Raw genomic sequence first — 14,989 nt, forward strand, 5'->3', positions numbered from 1 at the left:
GTCATAGGGTGCTGGCAGATTACGGGCCTCCCATAGCTGCTGCCAGGCCCCTAATCTGCCATGGGCCCCTGTACCGCTTCCTCATGCTGCTGCCAGGTCCACAGTGTCTCATGCCATGTGCCACTTTCAGGTCTCCTCACACTGCTGGTGTGTTCCATTTTTTGTCATAGGGTGCTGGCAGATTACGGGCCTCCCATAGCTGCTGCCAGGCCCCTAATCTGCCATGGGCTCCTGTACCGCCTCCTCATGCTGCTGCCAGGTCCACAGTGTCTCATGGGTCCCTGTACGGCCTCCCATTGCTGCTGTCTCCATCGCCACACTCTGCCATGTGCCACTTTCAGGTCTCCTCACACTGCTGGTGTGTTCCATTTTTTGTCATAGGGTACTGGCAGATTACGGGCCTCCCATAGCTGCTGCCAGGCCCCTAATCTGCCATGGGCCCCTGTACCGCCTCCTCATGCTGCTGCCAGGTCCACAGTGTCTCATGCCATGTGCCACTTTCAGGTCTCCACACACTGCTGGTGTGTTCCATTTTTTGTCATAGGGTGCTGGCAGATTACGGGCCTCCCATAGCTGCTGCCAGGCCCCTAATCTGCCATGGGCCCGTGTACCGCCTCCTCATGCTGCTGCCAGGTCCACAGTGTCTCATGAGTCCCTGTACGGCCTCCCATTGCTGCTGTCTCCATCGCCACACTCTGCCATGTGCCACTTTCAGGTCTCCTCACACTGCTGGTGTGTTCCATTTTTTGTCATAGAGTGCTGGCAGATTACGGGCCTCCCATAGCTGCTGCCAGGCCCCTAATCTGCCATGGGCCCCTGTACCGCCTCCTCATGCTGCTGCCAGGTCCACAGTGTCTCATGCCATGTGCCACTTTCAGGTCTCCTCACACTGCTGGTGTGTTCCATTTTTTGTCATAGGGTGCTGGCAGATTACGGGCCTCCCATTGCTGCTGCCAGGCCCCTAATCTGCCATGGGCCCCTGTACCACCTCCTCATGCTGCTGCCAGGTCCACAGTGTCTCCTGGGTCCCTGTACGGCCTCCCATTGCTGCTGTCTCCATCGCCACACTCTGCCATGTGCCACTTTTGGGTCTCCTCACACACTGCTGGTGTGTTCCATTTTTTGTCATAGGGTGCTGGCAGATTACGGGCCTCCCATTGATGCTGCCAGGCCCCTAATCTGCCATGGGCCCCTGTACCGCCTCCTCATGCTGCTGCCAGGTCCACAGTGTCTCATGGGTCCCTGTACGGCCTCCCATTGCTGCTGTCTCCATCGCCACACTCTGCCATGTGCCACTTTCAGGTCTCCTCACACTGCTGGTGTGTTCCATTTTTTGTCATAGGGTGCTGGCAGATTACGGGCCTCCCATTGCTGCAGCCAGGCCCCTAATCTGCCATGGGCCCCTGTACCGCCTCCTCATGCTGCTGCCAGGTCCAGAGTCTCTCATGGGTCCCTGTACGGCCTCCCATTGCTGCTGTCTCCATCGCCACACTCTGCCATGTGCCACTTTCAGGTCTCCTCACACACTGCTGGTGTGTTCCATTTTTTGTCATAGGGTGCTGGCAGATTACGGGCCTCCCATTGCTGCTGCCAGGCCCCTAATCTGCCATGGGCCCCTGTACCGCCTCCTCATGCTGCTGCCAGGTCCACAGTGTCTCATGGGTCCCTGTACGGCCTCCCATTGCTGCTGTCTCCATCGCCACACTCTGCCATGTGCCACTTTCAGGTCTCCTCACACTGCTGGTGTGTTCCATTTTTTGTCATAGGGTGCTGGCAGATTACGGGCCTCCCATTGCTGCTGCCAGGCCCCTAATCTGCCATGGGCCCCTGTACCGCCTCCTCATGCTGCTGCCAGGTCCAGAGTGTGTCATGGGTCCCTGTACGGCCTCCCATTGCTGCTGTCTCCATCGCCACACTCTGCCATGTGCCACTTTCAGGTCTCCTCACACTGCTGGTGGGTTCCATTTTGTCATAGGGTGCTGTATGGCCTCCCATTGCTGCTGCCTCCACCGCCACACTGTGGCTCCACACTCTGGTTTTGGCCCCGTGACTGCCCAAATGAGTGAAGTGTGCGGTGATTCTAAGATCGACGGCACTCATCTGCATGTCATACTGACTGACAGTATTATTTCTGTTCCCCAGCAGACTCCAAGGGCATTTAAATTAAAGGTACAGTGTTCTGCACTAATATAAAGGCTCTCTGAAGCCTAGAAACACCCTTTTATAAGTTAAATTCGCAGCGAATATATTCGACTCGAATCGAAATTTTTTCACAAATTCGCCGAATCAGTCAAATCAAATTTTTGAATAATTCGCTCATCTCTATTGGCCACGTTCAAAATAATAAAAAACATTGAACTGTTTTAAATCATCATACAAATGCAGTATATATTTGAAATCAAATCTATTATTTTTTGGCAATTATTATTATTATTAATATTCAGTATTTATATAGCGCCAAAAGGTTTGCTCAGCGCTGTACATTATAGTGGGGGACAGTACATGAGACAATACAGTAACAAAATAATACACAAGGGGTTCGAGGGCCCTGCTCTTTCGAGCTTACAATCTAGGAGGGAGGGGATAGTGGTACAGGAGGAAGTGGCTGTGGGGGATGGAGTGGTAGGAGGAGTGGAGGAGATCGGCTGTCAGGTGAGAGTGGGGTAGGCTTCCCTGAAGAGATGGGTTTTCAGGGTGCGCCTAAAGGTGAGGTGGGTAGGTGACAGTCTGATGGATTGGGGTAGTGAGTTTCCAGAGGATGGGGGAGGTCCTGCAGTCGGGTGTGGGAGGAGGAGACCAGGGAGCTAGAAAGTAGGAGGTATTGTGAGGAGCGAAGAGTACGGGTTGGGTGGTAATTGGGTATCAGGTCGGTGAGGTAGTTTGGGGCAGCGTTATGAATGGCTTTGTATGTCAATGTTAGTAGTTTGAATTTAATGCGTTGGGCAATCGGAAGCCAGTGGAGGGAATGACAGAGTGGGGTGGCAGAAGAGGAGCAGTTGGTAAGGTGGATGAGTCTGGCCGCTGAGTTCAGGATAGACTGAAGCGGGGATAGCCTGTGTTGGGGTAGGCCGGTGAGAAGGGAGTTGCAGTAGTCCAGACGTGAGATAATAAATATGCGGCCAAATATGCGGCCTCACGGAATGGGGTTTTTTTCCGTGGGGCCGCATATTTGCGCACCTGTCTTTGTGCTGGGCGCGCGCCACACAGCGTGCTCCCAGCACAAAGACCGCAGTGTCACTGAGAGCCCCGGGTCCCATTCTAACGATCGGGACCTGAGACTCCCGATTCCGGGTCAGATGATCGCTGTGATAGCCTCTGATTGGCTATCACAGTGATCAGTCACTGTACAGCTCGGCCCCCTTGTTTTTTTTCCCTCTCTATGAATGGAGAAGAGAGATACATTGTATCTCTCTAAATCCTGGCATAGAGAGAAAAAAATGTTTGTAAAAAAAAAAGAAATAGAAAAAGATAAATAAATAAATATTAAAAAATAAAATATAAAATACCTACATCAAGGTTTTATCTAGTTTAGTGCCAGGGTTAGTGTTTGGATCAAGGTCAGGGTCAAAGGCCAACATTTAAAAAAAATTGGTATCAGTGTCAGTTAGTGTCAATGTCAGTGTTAGTGTGTTTTAGGTAAAAAAAAGACAAAAACAAAATGTGCACTATTGTTTCTGGGCTGTACTACAGGTACAAACAACAAATAACATACACATATATGGTATCGCTGCGATCATCAAGAGCTGGAGAATTTATTTTGGGTTGTTCTTTGGTGGTACAGTGGGGATCGAAAGTTTGGGCACCCCAGCTAAAAATTTTTATTAATGTGCATAAAGAAGCCAAGGAAAGATGGAAAAATCTCCAAAAGGCATCAAATTACAGATTAGACATTCTTATAATATGTCAACAAAAGTTAGATTTTATTTCCATCATTTACACTTTCAAAATAACAGAAAACAAAAAAATGGCGTCTGCAAAAGTTTGGGCACCCTGCAGAGTTAATATCTTGTACTGCCCCCTTTGGCAAGTATCACAGCTTGTAAACACTTTTTGTAGCCAGCCAAGAGTCTTTCAATTCTTGTTTTAGGTATCTTTGCCCATTCTTCCTTACAAAAGTCTTCCAGTTCTTTGAGATTTCTGGGCTGTCTGTCACGCACTGCTCTTTTAAGGTCTATCCATAGATTTTCAATTATGTTGAGGTCAGGAGATTGTGAAGGCCATGGCAAAACCTTCAGTTTACGCCTCTTGATGTAATCCCCCGTGGATTTCGAGGTGTGTTTAGGATCATTATCCATTTGTAGAAGCCATCCTCTCTTTAACTTCAGCTTTTTCACAGATGGCATCAAGTTACCATCCAAAATTTGCGGAAATTTTATTGAATCCATTTTTCCTTCTACTCGTGAGATGTTCCCTGTGCCACTGGCTGCAACACAACCCCAAAGCATGATTGATCCAACCCCATGCTTAACAGTTGGACAGAGGTTCTTTTCATTAAATTCTGTGCCCCTTCTTCTCCAAACGTACCTTTGCTCATTCCAGCCAAAAAGTTCAATTTTAACCTCATCGGTCCACAGAACTTGTTTCCAAAATGCATCAGGCTTGTCTATATGTTCATTTGCAAAGTTCAAACAATGATTTTTGTGGTGAGGACGTAGAAGAGGTTTTCTTCTCATGACTCTTCCATGAAGACCATATTTGTACAAGTATCTCTTTATAGTGGAATAGTGTACCACAACTCCAGTGTCTGCCAGATCTTTCTGGAGGAATCGTGCAGTCAAACGTGGGTTTTGAATTGTTTTTCACACAATCCTGCGAGCTGTTCTGTCTGATATTTTTCTTGGTCTTCCAGATCTTGCTTTAACTTCCACTGTTCCTGATGACTGCCATTTCTTAATTACATTCCGAACAGAGGATATTGACATCTGAAAACGGTTTGCTATCTTCTTATAGCCTTCTCCAGCTTTGTGAGCGTCAACTATTTTCAGTTTCAGTTTTCTAGACAACTGCTTAGAAGAACCCATGGTGCTGATTGTTGAGGCAAGGTCAGATGAGTCTGGGCATTTAAAACCTTTGAGATTGACATCACCTGGTCTGCCCAGATGATGATTGAGAACAATCCATGACACTGGCATGTCTCAGCTTTACAAAGGGGGCAGTGCATGCTATAAATTCTGCAGGGTGCCCAAACTTTTGCAGACGCCATTTTTTTGTTTTCTGTTATTTTGAAAGTGTAAATGATGGAAATAAAATCTAACTTTTGTTGACATATTATAAGAATGTCTAATCTGTAATTTGATGCCTTTTGGAGATTTTTCCATCTTTCCTTGGCTTCTTTATGCACATTAATACAAATTTTTAGCTGGGGTACCCAAACTTTCGATCCCCACTGTAGGTTATAGTAGTAACAAGAAACACACAGCTAAATAAAAAAAATTTTTTTTTTTACTATTTTGGGCCAGTTTTCCTTTGATGACAAAAAAAAAAATCAGGAGATATCCATTATAAAGTATAATCCACCTGGCTGTACAAAGTAGTTGTGATGATATGTATGGTTTTACTAACACATGTCAATCTTGCAAAATTGTGCTTAGGCATGTAGATTTGATTTACCCTTTGGTGTGAAGGGGTTAAGGCAACACAGACTAATAAACAAGTGATTTTAGCAACTGAGAAAGAAGAGAGATCTGGCACTATTCTAATGCATATGAAAAAAAGGACTTTATTCCTGTTAGCATTTGAGGAGATGATGGACATGGTAAATGCATATAAAGAGTAGTGGTCTTTTAAACCACCCTAATCCAGAAAGATCCATATTTGATGATGAAACGCTGTACATGTCTGACAGGTCCACTTTAAACTTGAGACGAAAAAGTCTCTGTAAATAGTGTGATGCAGGTTATTTGTAGACATGTTATTCCTGGAGGTGTTATCTAACTATCCCTATTTTTCAGTGATATAAAGATCCTTGCAGTGAGAGAAGTCTCTGGCTGAACCTGACCTGGTATGGCCTTTCCACAGAGCTTTTCATAGCACTCAGCATTCCTGGGAATTCTCTTGGGTTTGCTTCTCAGGGTCGTGGCTGACAAGTGTCCACCAGTTGCTGCTGTCTTTTGGCAGAATAGTGGCGTCATGAACCTTACTGGCTGGCAGCTGCCTGTGACAGGAATAAGTACAGGGAGGGTGAGGTACAGCAAGTGACTACCTAGGAAAATATAGCCCACAAATAGTAATAGACGTCCACTGTTCTTCATCATTACACAGTAGAGATGAACCTTGCCAAAGGCTTAAAGTCAAACTCCAGTCAAACAGCTAAATATGCAGATGAAATTCATACAGAGGAACTGTTTTATCTGCCAAAGGATTGGTATTTCTGTCTATCCCTTTATGAGATTTACACAGCTCTGACGCACAGCACAGCCAGTCAGGCAGTACAAGATACTGCACTTGTTCAACTTATCGAACTTGTCTCTCCGCCAGCCTTTAACTGAAAAATGAAAAGAGAAGCAGCAGAATGATGAACTCATCTCTGTGTCACTCTGCTCTCTCCTCCTATCAGTATGCTCCTTGTGAGCATATGATCACTGCAGAACAAATGACTGGCTCCTTGTGCTCCTTCTTCCATGCTGAGCTCTGCTGTATGAGGATGTTATGAAGTAAAATTCAGGTTCTCACAATACCTGAATTAAAAAAAATACTGTTCAATCAATACAAAGCTGCATTATTTTTTATATCCACCTGTTGCTCAGTTTCAAAATAGCATTCAAACATGTGGACACCAGCTTATTATTTTTTGTAAACAATCATTGAATAAACACCTATATCAGCCATGCATTCACTATGATGCAGTAAGAGTGAGTGTGTGAACACCTCTGGGACCAGTCTTATCTATGGAAAACATTAGTAGTCCTTTCCAGGGGCGGACTGACAACTCATGGGGCCCCCGGGCAATAGGGGATCATGGGGCCCCTGTATCAAAAAAGCATATGAAAAAAGGTACCAGGGGCATCTCGTGGGGCCCCCTACTGACCCCGGGCCCTCGGTCAGTGCCTGAGTTTCCAAATGGTCAGTCCGCCCCTGGTCCTTTCAGATTGGTAGACTCCCTGGGACTGTCTGGCTGGGAATATCTGCTAGAGTTAAAGGGCATAATTATTGTTAGCGTAGCGCAAGCACTTAAGAGCTGCTAGTGAATTTGGTTCTATTTCCCCCTTAGAGCACACACAACAAGGCACATGGCATTTTCCTCATTCTTCCTATGGCTGAGGAAACAGTCTAGGAGTTCTTTTTTGGGTTTTTGCACGCATGTACCAGCTAACAAGATTAATTTAGTTTTATGTTTCTGCTAACAATAGTTTATTGCAATCTCTCTCCTGGGACCCACATCTACCTCAAACAGCTGCCCAATGAGATACACTGGAAGCAGGGGCGGACTGACCATTTGGAAACTCGGGCACTGCCCGAGGGCCCGGGGTCAGTAGGGGGCCCCATGAGATGCCCCTGGTACCTTTTTCATAGGCTTTTTTGAGTTTGGGCAAGGACACAGGGGCCCCATGATCCCCTATTGCCCAGGGGCCCCATGAGTTTTCAGTCCGCCCCTGATTGGAAGATGTGGTTCTAAGCGGTTATGCACCTGGGGTTACATGAAGCACCCACACAAACAGGGACATGTGCTCTAAATACACACTATTTGCATTCAGGGCATGTGTTCTGGGCAAGTGCGGGTGCATTAAACAAGCCCTGGTTCAGACACAACTTCTAATTCATCTCAATGGGTGGTTGTAAGCAGCAGCTGCAGGTCCCAGGTAGGTGATTATACAGGCTCCGTACAGCAATTGTTATTATGCTTAAAAAAAAAGAAAAAAGGTCCTAAATGGTACTTACTTTCACCACAATTTGGCACTACACTTCTCATCCTCCTCTGGTCCTGGCCACTGCTCCTCTATTGGGCTGAGTAACTCCCAGTACCAATCACCCTTCTTCCTGGGAGCTCAGAGTGTCTAAGGCCATGAGTGCATCCTCAAGGTTTCCTGGCTGATCAGGAGAATGATGTAGAGAATGTGAGTGCTGTTCTCTGCATTATAAAGCTTCAACCACCACTGCTGCAGGAAGAATAGCATCTCGGGACTTCACAAGACTTCATGGAAGACTGATTTGTGAAAGGTATATATACATACATTTTAGAAAAGGGATGCAGGAGGGGTATTTAAGTCTAAATACAGTGGGGCAAAAAAGTATTTAGTCAGCCACCAATTGTGCAAGTTCTCCCACTTAAAAAGATGAGAGAGGCCTGTAATTGGCATCATAGGTAGACCTCAACTATGAGAGACAAAATGAGAAAAAAAATCCAGACAATCACATTGGCTGATTTGGAAAGAATTTATTTGCAAATTATGGTGGAAAATAAGTATTTGGTCAATATCAAAAGTTCATCTCAATACTTTGTTATATATCCTTTGTTGGCAATGACAGAGGTCAAACATTTCCTGTAAGTCTTCACAAGGTTGGCACACACTGTTGCTGGTATGTTGGCCCATTCCTCCATGCAGATCTCCTCTGGCGCAGTAATGTTTTGGGGCTGTCGCTGGGCAACACAGACTTTTAACTCCCTCCAAAGGTTTTCTATGGGGTTGAGATCTGGAGACTTACGAAGCCACTCCTTCATTGCCCGGGCGATATGTTTGGGATCATTGTCATGTTGGAAGACCCAGCCACGTTTCATCTTCAATGCCCTTGCTGATGGAAGGATGTTTGCACTCAAAATCTCACGATACATGGCCCCATTCATTCTGTCCTGTACATGGATCAGTCGTCCTGGTCCCTTTGCGGAGAAACAGCCCCAAAGCATGAAGTTGCCACCCCCATGCTTCACAGTAGGTATGGTGTTCTTTGGATGCAACTCAGCATTCTCTCTCCTCCAAACATGACGAGTTGTGTTTCTACCAAACAGTTCTATTTTGGTTTCATCTGACCATATGACATTCTCCAAATCCTCTTCTGGATCATCCAAATGCTCTCTAGCAAACTTCAGACGGGCCCGGACATGTACTGGCTTAAGCAGGGGGACATGTCTGACACTGCAGGATCTGAGTCCCTGGCGGCGTAGTGTGTTACTGATGGTAGCCTTTGTTACGTTGGTCCCAGCTCTCTGCAGGTCATTCACTAGGTCCCACCGTGTGGTCCTGGGATTTTTGCTCACCGTTCTTGTGATCATTTTGACCCCACGGGGTGAGATCTTGCGTGGAGCCCCAGATCGAGGGAGATTATCAGTGGTCTTGTATGTCTTCCATTTTCTAATTATTGCTCCCACAGTTGATTTGTTCACACCAAGCTGCTTGCCTATTGCAGATTCAGTCTTCCCAGCCTGGTGCAGGTCTACAATTTTGTTTCTGGTGTCCTTCGACAGCTCTTTGGTCTTCACCATAGTGGAGTTTGGAGTGTGACTGAGGTTGTGGACAGGTTTCTTTTATACTGATAACAAGTTCAAACAGGTGCCATTGATACAGGTAATGAGTGCAGGACAGAGGAGCCTCTTAAAGAAGAAGGTACAGGTCTGTGAGAGCCAGAAATCTTGCTTGTTTGTAGGTGACCAAATACTTATTTTCCACCATAATTTGCAAATAAATTCTTTCCAAATCGGCCAATGTGATTGTCTGGATTTTTTTTCTCATTTTGTCTCTCATAGTTGAGGTCCACCTATGATGCCAATTACAGGCCTCTCTCATCTTTTTAAGTGGGAGAACTTGCACAATTGGTGGCTGACTAAATACTTTTTCGCCTCATTGTAAATCTGCCTAACATGCAGCTGTCAGCTAGTGATCAGTGATCACTTACACAAGAAGCCAGGATTCAGTGCTATTTTAGAATTTTAGAATCATTTTTGAATTAATAACTGAAAAAGAGAATTATGACCATCATGGGTGCATGCACTGAGCTTAGGATGGAGACCACCATTATTTTCACTGAGCCAAACTCATTCAAGACTTTTCTTAGGACCACTTCAGGGCCACAGGATGTACGTCCTGTCTCTGCGAGGGCTAGGGCACTTTGTATGAAATGTACCCATTAACCACTTTCCGTGTGGCCCATGTAGATATACGGCTGGACGTTTCTAAACATCCCCTGGCATCCATTGCCTGTGCGCGCTCCCTGGGAGTGCGAGGCACCATGACCTCTGAACACAGATCACTCTACAGGACCTCTGTGTGAGGTCCCGATTCATATGATCACTGATTGGCCAATCAGTGATCACAGGAATAGTAGTAAACTATGTCACTTCCTGACATCATTGCTTACTACGTGTGAAATCTGTGAATGATCACAGAGGTTACATGGTACAAGGCTATTCACAACAGCCTTGTACCATGTGACAAGCTGTGACCAATCACAGCTCTCACAGTATTTCTCAATGGCTGCAGGAATGCAGCCAGAGAGAAGGTGAAATGATTGCTTTTACAGCCTTTATGGGTGTAAAAGCAATCAGTGTAAAAAAAGAAAAAAAAGAATCTTCATCACCCCCCACAAGTAGTACAGTGTCACTATGGTGATACTGTACTGCTAGGGTAATAGTATGTTAAAAAAAAAAACATAAATAATAATATAAAAAAAAATAAAAATTTAAAAATTTTTTTTTTTAAATTATAATTTTTGGTTAAAAACTAATTTGGGTTTTTTTTACTAATAAGATAGATGAACACATTTTGGCCAAGATTTATGAAGAAAGATTATTTATTTGCAAAAGAAAAACACTTTTTTTTCAAACTGTTTGGACTTTTTCATTTATATAGTTAAAAATAAAAATCTCAGTGGTGAATAAATACCACCAAAATAAAGTTTTATCTGTCTCAAAAAATGCTAAAAAATTCATATATGGATACAGTGTTGCATGACAGTGCAATTGTCATTCAAAGCATGACAGCGCTGAAAGCTGAAAGCTGGACTGAAAGGGGGTGAAAGTGTCCAGACTTGAAGTGGTTAATGTCATATGTAATTACACTACCATAGGCAACATGGTGTACACTATGTTGCCAAAAGTTTGTGAATACCCGTCCAAATTTGTGAATACCTGACCTTCTCATGCTTGTTGTATGACCATTAGATACTAAACCATTAGTATCGAGTTGGCTTCAAAAACCTCCACTGTTCTGGGAAGGCTTTCCACAAGATTTTGGAATGTCTCTTTGGGAATTTGTTCCAAATCAGTCTAGAGCAGGGGCGGACCGACAACTCATGGGGTCCCCGGGCAATAGGGGATCATGGGGCCCCTGTGTCCTTGCCCAAACTCAAAAAAGCCTATGAAAAAGGTACCAGGGGCATCTCATGGGGCCCCCTACTGACCCCGAACCCTCGGGCAATGCCCGAGTTTCCAAATGGTCAGTCCGCCCCTGATCTAGAGAGCATTTGTGAGGGCTAGTACTGATGGTGGGTGACAAGACCTGGCTCACAATCAACATTCCAGTTCAAAAGGTGTTCAGTAGAGTTAAGGTCAGGGTTCTGGGCAGGCCACTCGAGTTCCTTTACACTAAACATCTCAAGCAATGTCTTTATGGAGTTGGCTTTGTGCACAGGGGCACGGTCATGCTGAAATAGAAAAGTACATTCCCCAAACTGTTTCTGCAAGGTTGAAAGTGCACATTTGTCTTAAATATATTTGTATGCTGTGCCATTAATGGTACCCTTCACTGGACACCTCTAATAATTAGTCAGTGTATGTCTTCTATAAAATGAGGACATGTAAAATACATTTCAATACTCTCTGCAAATGTTAGTTTTTAGCAAAATAGCTGTTTCAAATGTCAGCATAAATGGCATTTATAAGCTGCTAGTACACAATAATAAAACCCACTGTGATTATATTATTAAAACCTCGAAATTGGCTTTCATCAACTGTTTGGAAAGTCCAGAAAATTTTTAATTTTCCTTCTGGCTACAATTTTTTTTAACTTCAGTTTCCTTCCATTTATGTAATGAATTTTGTAATAGAAGGTCTTCGGAATCCAGGAACAGAAGTTTCCTTTGAAAAGTCCATTCATTTAAAAAAAAATATGTACAGCATTAAACAGCAGTTTAGTCTAATGTTGCAAAGTCTGAGTAGTGTGCTACAACAAAGCAATGGGAACGCTGCTGTAAAAATAGAACAGATGTTTATAAAGCACCTTTGTTTCCACGAAGGGGGGGACACAGGCATCCTTCATGTTAACCCATGGACTCTATCCACCTCCATTAACATTCACTTTCTCACCTCCGCTTTGTAGCTGAACTTGGCTGGAATTAGCATTCTTTGCACAAAGAAACACTGTTAATCATGGAACAGGCATATAGATGTATTCTACGTAGCAATGCATTGGACAGCGGCCAGCCTAATCCATACCAGCTATGTGAGCCATGGAGGGATACACTGCACGCCACAAAGGTGCTGTGAAAAAATGGCAACAGGCTGCTAAAACCATTAAACACTAAATAATAAATAGGTAAACAAAATTAATAATAAGTTTTTTTTAAAATACAGTTTTAAAAATGTTGATAGATTTTATAATATTTTTGGCCATTTTTTCTGTTTAGGATTAAAAAATAAACATTTATTAAATTATTATTTTTAACATTATTTATACTCATGGGATATGTTTTCGTACTGATACTTTTTGATATGTATAATATACCATTTTTAATGAAATGTAAAACAAATCTGATAGAAACAGTGGAACCAAAAAAAAAACAAAAACTTGACCTTTTTTGTAAATATTGAATAACACGGATATATTCAGCATTGAAAATCACCAGCAGGTGGAGATCTACAGTAAGTTTGTTTTTACATGTTTACCAGGGTAACGGTTGCCACTTTGCTGAAAAAAGTCTGTTCTATGCAAAGCTAAATAAGTGTAGCTCAGATTACAGGTACAGCTAAATAAAGTAGAAAAGTGGCTTAACCTCCTCTTCCTCCACATACACACATCTGTATGACACTGTACAGCTCTCTTGGGGATTTCAATTAGAGCAGCAATATGAAAGGCAGGGGCGGACTGACCATTTGGAAACTCGGGCACTGCCCGAGGGCCCGGGGTCAGTAGGGGGTCCCATGAGATGTCCCTGGTACCTTTTTCATAGGCTTTTTTGAGTTTGGGCAAGGACACAGGGGCCCCATGATCCCCTACTGCCCGTGGGCCCCGTGAGTTGTCAGTCCGCCCCTGATGAAAGGTAAAAGCCGTTGTTCTGCTCTATAATATTACTGTTCTCTTTCTTGAATGCTCTGTGAATCAAGTGTCATTAATGCAAACTTTGTTGAACATTTTTTTTCCCAAGAAATTAAGATGTTTTAATAATAGTAAAAAAGAAGATATCAAACATCAGTTTATGAACTTAAACAAAGTGCCCCTGCAAGTAAGACGTTTCATGTGTTATTCTCCCATTGGCTGCATCACCAGTCTGTCCTGTGCTTGATGATTGCTTCCTTAAACAGGTCCTCTCAGTCCTACACCATGGGATTACCAGACAGGGTTCTGTTCTGCCCAATCAGACACAGGCTTCCCCAAAATGGCCATCGGGAGCCCAGTGCAAAGGACAAGTTAGCCCTCTGCAGGTTTTGTTTAGCACCAGAAGTAAGCAGCGATCATGTGATTGCCATGTTTACTTCTGGAAGCTAACCAGGACGGAAGTGGGGAAGTGGACAGATATCACTGCCTAACCTTTTATGTTGTCACCTGTTCAAGTGGGAAATAGTGGGAAACAGTAGCGTCTGCCAGAGACACCCTACTACACACATACAGTGAGAAAAGGTTATAACCCATCCAGACCCTAAAATTAAAGGAAAATAGTGTACCGTGAGCTTTTCAAGGATATGTAAATCCTAACAGTTAAAGCAGTTTTAAAAGCATATTTTTTTTTTCTTAAAATGATAAACATATTATACTTACCTACTCTGTGAAATATTATTGGACAGAGAGCCCCGCGATCCTCCTCTTCTGGAGTCACCCACCAGAGCTGTCTCCTTCTCCTCTTCTACGATTGCTCCCATAGCAAGACTTGTGTGAGCAAGCTCCCAAGCTGGGCTGTGTGCATCCATAGACATACAAAGTGTGGCTCGGCCATGTCCACTGTTCCCTCCTCAAAGGATTTGATTGACAGCAGCAGGTGCTTATGACTCCTGCTGCTGCCTCTGTGTCTTGTGAGAAGAGGGAGAGAGCAGTATTACTACAGATGAGCACATCGCTGGATCGAAAGAGGAGCCAGGTGAGTGTTTAACCACTTGCTGCTATGAGTGGCATGAGCAGGGTAAGCAATGTACTGGAAGATGAACTTCTGTGATTGGACACAGCACGAGTCTGGCAGCTGATTTCAGCCAATGATTTTGGTTGAAATCAGCTGATTGGCTGTATTCAATCACACACAGAGTTCTGTATTTACAAAACACAGAAATCTAAGTACAGGGAACAGCGATCTGGCTGCTTATTCTCCCTGCAATGCAGGGAGAATAAACAGCCATACATTAAAGTAAAAGCAACATACATTACACACGTTTGACATTGTTAGGTACACAGTTAACCCCTTGATTGCCATTAGATGTTAACCCCTTCCCAGTCAGCGTCATTAGTACAGTGACAGTGTACAGTATTAGCAGTGATCACTGTATTGGTGTCACTATTGATGTCAGTTAGTGTAACCACCAGCCAGCGTCAGCTAGCACCACACTATCACAGTCCCTCTATAAGTTGCTAACCACCGACATTACCAGTATAGCGTCATAGCCACATAAATTCCAGTAGATATACCATAGTTTTAAATGTTAATAGTTTTCCACAGACCAAATAATTAACACTTATTGAGAATTTTTTTTTTTACCAAAGATATGTCACAGAATACATTTTGGCCCAAATTTGTGAAAAAAAAAGATTGGTTTATTTCTTTGTATTTTATAATAGAAAGTACAAAGATATTGTTTTTTCCCCTAATATTTTCAGTCTTTTTTCATTTATATAATAAAAAATAAAAACCAAGTGGT

The sequence above is a fragment of the Staurois parvus genome, unplaced genomic scaffold (genome assembly GCF_062004578.1).
Source record: "Staurois parvus isolate SC_StPar_1 unplaced genomic scaffold, SC_StPar_1.0 ptg000346l, whole genome shotgun sequence".
Taxonomy (NCBI): Eukaryota; Metazoa; Chordata; class Amphibia; order Anura; family Ranidae; genus Staurois; species Staurois parvus.